This window comes from Argentina anserina, chromosome 7, assembly GCF_933775445.1.
Source record: "Argentina anserina chromosome 7, drPotAnse1.1, whole genome shotgun sequence".
Lineage (NCBI taxonomy): Eukaryota > Viridiplantae > Streptophyta > Magnoliopsida > Rosales > Rosaceae > Argentina > Argentina anserina.
Window position 1 is genome coordinate 15,819,255 of NC_065878.1, and position 13,269 is coordinate 15,832,523.

The window sequence follows — 13,269 nt, forward strand, 5'->3', positions numbered from 1 at the left end:
GAGGGAGTGTTCTGAGAGAATTATTATTCTACCATTGTGTGTGTCTTAGCCTAATAGGTTTCCTGTTAGGAGATAAATTAGCATCTCGTAATAGATTAGGAGTCAGAATCCTACGAAATTGTGGTTTTGTAATACCTATATATAAGCCCATATATTATTTAATAATACACAATTATTTCATTCTGAAACAAGCCGTAAATACGAATTACGAATATATCCAAGATTAAAAAACTCAGACTATTTAGATCTTTTATATATATATCTCATCCTTAAAAAGACAAACAGTTAGATCATAACTGGCCAAACGAAAAAGACCATTATTAGGTCATATTCATTACCCTTTAAACAATTAGGTCTTATCGCATAAAAAAACAATATTAGGTCTTATGCATTATAAAGATGAACCCCATAATTTATTAGGAATTCCAACGTATCTTCCACGGGGAACATTCGCACACAAACAAAACTTGTGGGAGTGATTTATGGCACCCATGCTTTCTGGTCGGGATGCCACTCATGCTCAGCAGATTTACACTATCACACGGTATAAAACCAACTTGATGCTGCAAATTAAGGTGACTTGAAATTTTGTAGCTTCTTTACTCATAACATGGCTAAGCCTCTTAGCTCATCTATCAAATTATCAAATCAACTTTAAGTTGATGCCGTTTATTGAAGAAATGAACTCTTGCTAGATGCTAGCTATTCAAAACGTTACGACGCGTATGTAAAGTTTCATGACCTAAGATACGAGTTTCATGCTCATCATAATCAGGGCCGGTCCTGAGTGAGGGCAACCAGTGCTACCGCACTGGATCAAGACCCAAAATTTTAATTTTTTTGTTTTATGTTTGTTTGTTTATTGATAAGAAATTTAATATAATTAATGAAGTAAAACCACACACACAATTGTGTTCTCCAACTAATCTCTGCCGATTAGTTTTTTTTTCTACAACGTTCAATTCACAATCTATGTTCCAAACTCTGAAATTTTTTTTTCTTTTTTGTGCAAGGGCTCATTTTTTTTTCTTCGCATTGGGCCTCAAATCTCTCAGAACCAGCCCTGATCATAATCAACAAAAATAATGTTCCGGGGAACTAATAATGGCATAAAAGATGACTTGGGTTCACCGCTAGTCCGCTACAAACCTCTTTAAGATGAACCGGTGGCTGGTGCTATTGTAATTATCCAAAAAGTGGTGGTATAAATCTTATTCCCTTCAGCTTCGACAGATTTACAATATTGATTTCAAATGGATGTTGCTAACTTGCTAATGTAGAAGAGCTCCTCGTACAATCTGAACCTCCCACTAACAAACTGATACTTGCATTTTCAATTCTGTCCACCCTCATGACCATTAGAACTTGACACTGCATACGAACTTTGGCTTCAGAAATGGCAAATGGTGAGGCTTTGGAGAAAATTGGTAACGGGGAATCACATGTTTCGATTGATGTTCATCTAGAACACCATCCCAAGATAGTTTCTCTGCATTACTTGAGCATTCCACTCGCAAGTTTGGAGGTTCGCTCACCTGAAATCTCTAGTTTTGAAGTAGTGATTATGAAGAGTTCAGAGGCTCCAGAAGCTGGGAATCAGCTCGCCAGAGACACCATTGGGGGACTGGAGGCCAAACTTTCTTACTTATTAGCAAGATTAGATATGAAATAGCTGTTTCCAGAGGGTTACATGTTGAAGCACAAGCAATACCGTTCTGGTGTATCTGCTCCCACCTAACTTGGTTATTTTGTCCCACAATCACATCCACAAAGCACAAAATGTAACTCAAAGATTTAACTAAAAACAAATCAAGCTTACTTAGAGCTTTTCAAATTTCTAGTCTAAACATATCCGGGATAATCAAGGAAAAGTCAGAACTTTTAAGTTGGAATAATGCTTCCCTCCAACTAATCTGTTTGGAGCCAAAACTTCCAAAATAACTAGGAGTATAGATGCCTCCCCTCACCACCCTACAAGTAGGAGTTTCAATAAAGCCATCCTAATATATAGGCCGTTCTTTGCCTGTCTGAAATAAGCAGCTCTCGGATCCCCATCAACATCGATAGTAATCTGATGACATTCAGAGGTGAAACGAGTTCAATACAGTTGCTAAATCAATAAGCATAAGCCTTGCTAAAGAAGGCAGAATCATCTTGAAAATCCTTACCTCATCTAGTCTAGGCAGAGGGGGCATGACCACAGCATGTTTTTGCATTACCTCTAACACATGAAGGTCCACAATGTACTTCCCACGGGTGATAGAGCGTTTTGTTAGAACGTCTATAAAATACCCTGAAAAACATCATCGTTAGTATAGAATAAGCAGGGATCGTTCAGTCCGGGGAATCAAAAGGGCCTCAACACTTATCATGTTATTGGGGGATTTGATTTGGATTCTAAAACTACAACTTAAAATAAATCCTAAATTACTTATATACAATTGATCAACCATTCATCACATAAACAAAACACGAATTTCACTCAAGAAAACATGTATGACACGCATAGAACAACATATAGGCAGCAAATTATTTCGATTCTTTCTAAGTCCATTTCAATTCCAATTCTAATTAGAGTCCGAAGCGGTTCATCTAATCGTTAAGACTTCTTATTTATCTAGAATCAACGAAGCGTTCAATCCTAAACATATGCTAAAAAGAGTTCAACATAACGAAGCGTACTAGTTAAACACAAAGTAGCACATAAGCACATTAAGTCGAATTGGAGACATGTAAGCAAGCATGGCGTCACTCATCTTGATTAAGCATGCAAATTCCTAGAACTATCACAGCCCTATATAAGTATCCATAATTGAAACACGAAGCGCATATTCAATCGAAGAACACTTTGGTGAATTAAATCGCAACCCTAGGAGAACCATGGCCTTGGCTTCCTCAAGCATTGATTTAGATGTACAAGTTCAAGGAACTAATTGAAATAAAACCTAAAATTATTTCGAAACCTACTGCCCCTATGTCATTATACACAGCAAACATACAAATCTCATGAATTCATACAATCAAAACATAAAACCAAAGAAGTCTGAATTTATGTTCTTCATATATAAAACCGAAAATCACATCCAAGAATTCATACAATGAAATCGAAAATTGCAGAAAACCAAAAGAAAAATTACAAGACATGGATGAATCACACTTTAAAAACCTTCTAGGATTCGGCAAGAATGGATTCGATTTGGGAGAGGAGGAAGATGAGCACGGCTTGGTGGTGATGGATGAAGGTTTTTGGCTTGAATTTTCTGGATGGATTTTGGCAGAATTTCGGCTGTGTTTATGAGAGAATGGAGATGAAAAATATGAAGGGAGGCCGAGCTATATATAGAGGAATGGGGAGAGGAGTTGCACGGCTTTGGGCTGGACTTGGGGTGACTTGATAACCTAGTCTCTCTCTTATCTTCCTGCCGTCCTCTCTCTTCATCTTACATTTTAATCATGGTAAGGCTTGATCTTTGAAATATACACGGACTCCCTTTCTTCTAGGGCACATGGCTGAATGGCTTGCATGGCTTCACAATTAAATCTTCCTACCTTTTAATTATCCTCACAGCACTTTATCTTCATGGCATGCACGTCTCTTTGTTTTATCTCTTCCCAATCTTGTTTCAACTTGGACTCCTTGATTATTGCTGCATGGCTTCCTCACGGCTCCTTCAAAGACTCATTAATTATCTCTTCTTCTTATCTCCTTCTTTCCCTCTTCATTCAATTATATCCACGGCAAGGACTCTTTAATTCTCCTTCATGTGAAACCCACGGCTCCTTAATTTTCTGTTTGTTATCTTCTTCTTTCTTTGCACGGCTATGACTCTTTTTCCTCTTGAACTATCTCTTACTTTAATTCTGAAAATAAAATAAATACAAGATAATTCATCGAATAAGTAAGTTACTAGAATATGAAATTTCAATTAGGAAAGTTACGGTATAAGAGTTTGAGTTCAAGTAGGACTCTCCCAAATAATACGTTTCCTAGTCTAACAAGGATTCCTAGTGCAAACATGACTCTCAAGATATCACCAATGCGACCAAAACGTAGAAAGATGAAGACTCCTAATCCAACTAGGTTTCCTAGTCCTATAAGGATTCCTACTCAAACTAGGACTCTAGACCAATTCTTCGTTTTTAACTCGTTTAAGCACAAAGACACATCCAATACCGTCCCAGACTCCCATTGTGACTCAATGACTCGATATTACAACAATAAGGGTTAAGCAAAGTACAAATGGAGGTAAAAACATATTAAAAACGTAGCACAAAGTGCTCCTATCAACTACCCCACACTTGGCTTTTGCTAGTCCCTTAGCAAAACAAAACAAAACTACACAAAACACTATTGCCCCTAAATGATTGTCTCAGAATCTCAAAACACATAGCTTTCAAGTTTAAGCATTTGAATGTAAGCACATAAATTCCAAGTTTCATAAACATGTTTCATAGTATGAATAAGTAAGAAATGAGACAATAGGCACATAACATGTTTAGTCAATCCAATCCTCCTCACAAGGCATACTCTCTTCTTTTTACTCAGATTCATGGTTATGATTCACACACAAGTATATGCAAGAGAAAGGATAATAAAGCATCAAATATCCTGCATATTTCATCAAATGAAAGCACTTTGTGAATAACAAAAGGAAAACCTCATTTAACAACTAAGTGCACAAATGGACCAAAACCATATGCTCAACTCTTGTGATCATCTCCACAAACCAAGATTTGCTCATTTTAAGAATCATTAGGATCATTAGATAAGGGTGAATGTTTTAGGCTTAGCTAAAGGCATGGAATATCAAGGAATCACAAAGGTAATCCTATAGACTTAGCAGAGTAAACACCATCCTTATGACACCACACACCATCAATGGCCAAATATAACAAGTTGGGCCCAAACATCATTCTAACCACAAAGTGAACATTGACAAAGGTCAACTAAACATTTTTAGACCTTCAATTACAACTCAACTTCAAATCACACATGGAAGACAACATATTTTCCTTTCTTTCCTTATATTGCCGATCTCATCATTTTTTTTTTCGGCATTTTCTTAAAAGCTTGTTCATATTTTTTCTCATGTCTTCCACCCCACACTTATTTCATACATCATCACAACATCATCTCAAAAATAGTTCTGCCAAGTCTATAGGACAAGGTAGAGATAACTATACTAAGCATGGAGATAACATATGTGATGAAGAAAAGGCTCAATGTAGGCTCAATTGGGGTTCAACTAAGGGGTCCCAAACAGGGCACATATAGGGATACATGGCTGTTTGGCTAAAGTGGTGGTAATCCTATAAATGATCCATAAATCCCTTTCAAAATCAGAGCATTTTATGACTTAAAAGTTTCAACAATCACAAAAGATGAGTTCTAGTAAATTCTAGAGTCCATTAAAAGCTATGGCACATAGTCATTGAATATGCAAAGAATAATGAGGTTCACAAAACAACCACAAAATTTCATATTATCACTCAAGAAGAAAGCATATATAGGCTCAAAAACTCACAGGTTGTTATGGACTTAAACTAACCAAACATGTATGCCATATTACATTCAATCAAAATCTCACATGTTCATACCAAATCCACATTATCAATGAAACTTATAATTCAATTCTTATGAAATGCAAAACCATCATCTATGCATTTTAGAGATATAATCATCCTAGACTTTAGGGGCATCCTAAGACTCAAAACAACACATTTTTTTTTCGAATTTATAAACATTTTTTCGAATTTTTTTTCTTTCATTTTCATTTTTTTAACATGAAAACAAAGCAAAAATCAGCAAACAATGATCATGCAACCCTACCCCACACTTAGAAAATTACATTGTCCTCAATGTAAGCTCAATAATCAGAATGTAATTCATAAGTATAGACTAAGATCACACATCAATACATATACAATTCAACCATAAGAGTGAAGGAATAAGAATATGCAAACTCCCGTAGACGACTCCTCCACAAGTACGGTTGAAATGGGTTGCCTCCCATGCAGCGCTTGAGTTTTAAAGTCTCTCAGCCTAGACTCTCTCATGCTCATACATCTTTTGGCGCATCTCTCACACTCGTCTCCTCATACGTGTGCTCCTCAAAAGGTTCATAGTAGGGCTTAAGTCGATGCCCATTCACCTTGAACGTCTGACCTGTTTTGTCACTCTTAATTTCAATAGCACCATGAGCAAACACATTAGTAACAACAAATGGACCAACCCAACGAGAACGTAATTTTCCAGGAAAAAGTTTAAGTCTAGAATGGAATAAAAGAACTTTTTGACCAACTACAAACTCTTTCCCACGAATCATCTTGTCATGATAAGCTCTCGTTTTCTCCTTGTAAATCCATGCAGCATCATAGGCGTCATTTCGTATCTCCTCAAGCTCATTGAGCTGCAATTTCCTATGAAGACCAGCTGCATCCTTGTCCATGTTGAATGTCTTCACCGCCCACCATGCTCTGTGCTCTAACTCCACTGGAAGGTGACATGCCTTCCCATACACCAATCTGAATGGTGACATCCCAATAGGCGTCTTGTACGCAGTCCTGTAGGCCCATAATGCATCATCTAATCGATCACTCCAATCCTTCCTTGTTGGACCTACAGTCTTCTCCAGAATTCCCTTGATCTCTCTGTTGGACACTTCTGCCATGCCACTTGTTTGAGGATGATATGGTGTCGAAACCTTGTGGGTTACTCCATACTTCTTAAGCAATGCCTCAATAGTCCGGTTGCAGAAATGAGAACCTCCATCACTTATCAAAACTCTTGGTACTCCAAACCTGCAAAATATGTTAGTTCTCAAGAAACCTGCAACCACTTTCGAATCATTAGTTCGGGTGGCCTTTGCTTCCACCCACTTCGACACATAATCAACAGCTAACAAGATATACAAGAAACCTCTAGATGAAGGAAATGGACCCATGAAATCAATGCCCCACACATCAAAAATTTCGACAATTATAATGGGGGATAAGGGCATTTGATCTCTCTTACCAATATTACCAGTCCGTTGACACATATCACAAGAAACACAAAACAAATATGCATCCTTGAAAATAGAAGGCCAATAGAAACCACATTCCAACACCTTTAAAGCTGTTCTACGAGGCCCAAAATGACCTCCACATGCCTCACTATGACAGAAGTTAAGAATCGACCTATGCTCATTCTCTGGGATACATCTCCTAATGACTTGATCACTACATTGTTTCCATAAATACGGTTCATCCCAAATATAGTATCTAGCCATTTTCTTCAATTTAGCCTTATTAGCATGCGAAAGTGTACTAGGAAAATCCTTAGTAACTAAATAATTGACAATATCGGCATACCAAGGCACACTTACCTCTATCCCAAAGAGTTGCTCATCTGGGAAAGTCTCACGTAGTGGCTCTCTTTCCTCATCTCGCACGATCCTACTCAAATGATCAGCCACCACATTCTCACTTCCCTTCTTGTCTCGAATCTCAAGGTCAAACTCTTGAATCAATAGAATCCATCGGATCAATCTGGGCTTAGCATCCTTCTTTGTCATCAAATACCTTAAAGCTGCATGGTCAGAATACACAACAACTTTAGAATGCAAAAGATATGATCGAAATTTGTCTAAAGCAAATATTACAGCCAAAAGTTCTTTTTCCGTAGTCGAATAATTCATCTGGGCCTCATTAAGAGTCCTAGACGCATAGTAGATCACTACGGGCTTCTTTTCTCTTCTTTGGCCCAACACCGCCCCAACTGCATAATCCGAAGCATCGCACATCAACTCAAAGGGCTGGTTCCAATCCGGAGGACAAATGATAGGTGCACTAGTCAACAACTCCTTCAACTTCACAAACGCTTTCTCACATGCATCATCCCATATGAACGGCATATCCTTCTGCAATAGGGTACACATAGGTCTCGCCACCATGGAAAAATCCTTGATGAATCTCCTATAAAATCATGCATGACCAAGGAAAGAACGAACCTCTCTCACAGTTGTGGGAGAGGGTAAGTGATGCACAATATCAACCTTAGCCTTGTCTACCTGAATACCCTTAGCAGATACAATATGTCCCAAAACTATCCCTTGATTAACCATGAAGTGGCATTTTTCCCAATTAAGCACAAGGTTAGTTTCTACACACCTTTTCAATATTAACTCTAAATTCTCTAAACATGCATCAAAGTTTTTACCATAAACACTAAAGTCATCCATAAAAACTTCAATGATATTTTCGATAAAGTCAGAGAAAATAGCAAGCATACATCGCTGAAACGTACCTGGTGCGTTGCACAACCCAAAAGGCATGCGTCGATATGCAAAAGTGCCAAATGGACATGTAAATGTCGTTTTCTCTTGATCTTCCGGATGAATGCATATCTGGTTGTAGCCACTATACCCATCTAGAAAACAAAAGAACTCGTGCCCGGCTAATCTTTCCAACATCTGGTCCATGAACGGCAAAGGCATGTGATCCTCGCGTGTTGTAGCATTCAGCTTCCTATAATCAATGCACATCCTATGACCGGTCACCAATCTCTGGGGTACTAACTCATTCGCCTCATTTTTCACAACAGTCACCCCACTCTTCTTAGGCACAACTTGCACTGGCGAAATCCACCGACTGTCCGAGATGGGATAGATCACTCCACAATCAAGCAGCTTGATCACCTCATCTTTCACAATTTTCATCATTGGTGGGTGCAATCTCCTTTGAGCATCACGTGTAGGCTTGGCGCCATCCTCTAATAGTATCCTATGAACACAAGTTGTAGGGCTGATTCCCTTGATATCCGCCAAAGTCCATCCAATAGCGGTCTTGTTCCTCTTAAGCACATCAATCAATCTAGCTTCCTGCTGCTCACTCAGCGTTGATGACACAATAACTGGTAGAGTATCATCCTTTCCAAGGTACACATACTTCAAATGATCTGGAAGCTGCTTCAAATCTAACTTTGGGGCCTGAACCACAGATGGTAACAATTTGTTAGTGGAAATGGGAATTGACAAGAAAGAGGAATACCTTTTGAACGGTTGAGCTTCAAGCTCACAAAGAATTTCGAAAATCTTGGGCTCAAGATCAGCCCACTCCTCTCTTGGGACACGGTCCCCATGCTTGTCAAATCCGGCCCCTTGCTCCATAGCTAATTGCTATTTTTCCAACGTTTCTGACATAACCTGTGCAATAGATTCAACAACATCAATAGCAAAGCACGAGTTAAGGTCAGAAACTGGGTATTTCATAGCCTCAAAAACATTGAAACTGATAACATCTCCATCAAATTCCATTGATAAACTCCCATTGGCCACATCGATGCATGTCCTAGCAGTTCTCATGAACGGTCTCCCCAAAAGCAGTGGAGTTGTCTCCAAGGGTGATACCTCCATGTCTAGCACATAAAAATCTGCAGGGAAAATAAGGTGACTGACCTGCACAAGGACATCCTCAACATACCCCTTAGGGTACTTGTTAGATCGATCAGCTAATTGAATAATCACGTTATCATTCTTTAAAGGTCCTAATCCTAGTGATTGATAAACATTATAAGGCATAACATTTATTGAGGCACCTAGATCAAGCATAACATTTTCAAATAACGTGTTACCAATTTTGCATGGGACAGAGAAACTTCCGGGGTCCTTCATCTTAGGGGGTAGCTTCCTTTGGATGACAGCTGAAACTGTCTCATTCATCTTCACTACCTTCTCCTCCCTAGTCTTCCTTCTTGAAGTGCAAAGCTCCTTTAGAAATTTCGCATACTTGGGGATTTTCTTGATGCACTCCAACAAAGGAAGGTTAACTTCCACCTTCCTAAAGACTTCTAACACCTCCTCATCAGATTTATCCTTCTTGCTCTTTGCAAACCTAGAAGGGAAAGGTACACACGAAACAGGATTAGTCTTAACTAAATCACTTGAGTTAGGAATTGTACCTTTGGGTGCATCATGGGGCGGCACCATCTCCTTCTTGGAGGTAGATGGATCCTTCTCCAAGTCCATCATCATAGGAATTTCGTCACTTTTATGGTCATGGGCTGTATGGGCCCTTTTTGCAACATTTGGGCTCTCCTTTAGCTGAAGCCCACTCCTTGTTATGATAGCTTGGGCTTGTTCATTTCTTGGGTTGGGTATGACACCACTAGGCAGCTTCCCTTGCTCAGAAAATCGGCCCATGAAGTCCACTACTTGGCCCATATGCGTTTTCAGCTCCGCAATGTCCTTGCTATTTGCTTGTTGACCCACAACCAAAGTTTGAGTAACGGTATTCAACTGACTTTGCCCAGCAGCTAAGGATTTCAACAACTCATCATAATTAGGAGTAGCAGCCACATTTGGAGGTGGTACATTGAGTAGTGGAGCTTGTGGTCTAAACAAACCACCCGGACGAGGCCCAAATTGCATTTGATTCTGATGTGGCCTTAGTACATTTTCATTGTTGGACCACCGAAAGTTAGGATGATCACGTAGGCCAGGATTGTAGGTATTTGAATATGGGTTGTACCTCTGACCTCCTTGATAACCAAGGGCATTGACTTCTTCATACCCTCCACTTGAAGCAACTTGAGGACACTGATCAGTAGGATGCCCCTCCGTACATATTCCACACACTTGAGCTCCATTAGACTTCATGAAATGGCTCATCATCTTGGACAACTTGTCTACCTTGTCCTCTAGAGCAGAGTTTGAACTGGAGTGAGTCTCATGCACCTGCCGTGTAGCACTTGCAGATGTCCCAAACTGTTGGTTGTTCATTGCTCTCTTCTCCAAAAGATCTTTTGCCATGACATTGCTCTTGTCCAAGAACGAACCACCAGCAGCTGAATCAAGGAACTCCCTTTCCATTTGTAGAAGGCCTTCATAAAAGTATTGAAGGAGTAGACCTTCCCTAATGCCATGAGCTGGACATGATGCTATAAGAGACCTGAATCTCTCATAGTAGTTGTAAAACGACTCATCTGGGCCTTGCTTGATACCAGTGATCTGCTTCCTTATGTGAGTGACTCTTGAAGATGGGAAGTATTTGGATAGAAATTCGTTCACCATGGTAGTCCAAGAAGTGATCCTACCAGCTGGCACCTCAAATAACCATTTCTGAGCACGGTCCTCCAATGAGTAGGGAAATGCTCGCATCTTCACAATCTGAATGTCTGCTCCTCTTGGGCACATAGTCTCACAGTTGAATTGGAACAAGGTGAGATGTTGATTAGGATCCTCACCAGAAAGACCATGAAACTTGGGTAAATGATGTAGAAACCCACTCTTCAAAACGAAATCATTAGTCTTGCCCTCTTGTGGAACAGGATATGCAATGTTAGAGGGCGCTGTCCCACCAACTGCTCCTTCAACTTGACCATTTTGTTCTCTAATTGATGCCATTACTTCTTCTTGATTTTCAAGTTTTGGATCGGGTAGATCGAAATTCAACTGGGCTAATGGAAATGGGCTTGTCAACAATTCTAACTCCGGATCCTCAAAGAACAAAGGATTGAGCCCACTACAACTTGTTGCACTTGGAAATGGCGAAATGGACCCAAACTCTTTCTCTTCGTGAAATGAATCTGATTCAATAGATACGTTATCAAACTGAGATGGAGGCTGAATTCTTTTCAGGCGTGCACTAATCTCTTCGGACCAACCAGTAATCTTGGACATTCATTAGCCTGAAAAGAACACATATATATTAGTATCTCTACAACATATGAAATACAAGTATAAGTAAATATAAACTTCTTCTTCCTTTCAATTACAAATTTTCGTTCTCTTCCTTTACAAAAACGTCACTCTCTTTAAATCTTGTTCAATTTCGTTTTCTTTGTTTATTTTCTTCTATATTTCGAAAATTACATGTGTAGGAGTATAACTAAGTCTAATTGATTTTATTCACACACAATCCTAACTTTTAAGGTACGTGGAGCAGAGGAGCTAACTGTGCAATGGACTGAAACAGCCCAAGGTAAGGGTCTTGCTTTATCCGATATACCTTAAAAATTAGAACATCATTTTCTTTTGAAACTATATACATCTATTTATACAAAATTATTTTCTAAGTTATAAAGTGAGGTGGACGTGCGGCCTAAGTACGTCGTCTAGACACAAACTCATTCCTTTGTTTCAGAAGGCTTGATAGCTAGAATCAGAGATAGTCACAAGGCAGGACTCATTTGTTGGACACCACGGGGGCCACAACCTCGAAAGGATGCTTTCCCAATCGACTCCATCACCGAGATGTATGTCAGTCTATGGGCCTCTGAGATCCAATTTTGTAAACCTTGAACCAGGGTAATGAAAATAGCATAGCCCCTTACTCAGCTCGGAACAACTTTGCGTGTTAGACTGGCCCCAAAGTGTTAATAAAAGCCGCCCTCAACCCCAAGTGACCTTTACAAGGTACAAATGGAGGGTTAAGGCTAGTATTAACAAAATGGACTTTACCTATTCCGTTCACCTTATAACTTACAATAAACCTAGCATAAATAAACATTTAGCTTCCCTAAAAAAAAATTTCACTATGTGTAATAAGTTTCCTATAGGCATACTACTACAACAATATAACAAAAAACAAATTTCCACACACACAAATTTTTTTCGTTCTATACTCTTTCTTTTTTTTTTTTTTTTTTCGAATCCTTCGAATTACTGTTCACAGGCACCAAATTTCCGATCACTATTCACAGAAACATAAAAATCAATATACACTTATACAATTCACAATATAACATAAGATTAACACTTCAAAGCATTGAGAATTAATCAATTCCCCGGCAACGGCGCCAAAATGATAGAGCGTTTTGTTAGAACGTCTATAAAATACCCTGAAAAACATCATCGTTAGTATAGAATAAGCAGGGATCGTTCAGTCCGGGGAATTAAAAGGGCCTCAACACTTATCATGTTATTGGGGGATTTGATTTGGATTCTAAAACTACAACTTAAAATAAATCCTAAATTACTTATATACAATTGATCAACCATTCATCACATAAACAAAACACGAATTTCACTCAAGAAAACATGTATGACACGCATAGAACAACATATAGGCAGCAAATTATTTCGATTCTTTCTAAGTTCATTTCAATTCCAATTCTAATTAGAGTCCGAAACGGTTCATCTAATCGTTAAGACTTCTTATTTATCTAGAATCAACGAAGCGTTCAATCCTAAACATATGCTAAAAAGAGTTCAACATAACGAAGCGTACTAGTTAAACACAAAGTAGCACATAAGCACATTAAGTCGAATTGGAGACATGTAAGCAAGC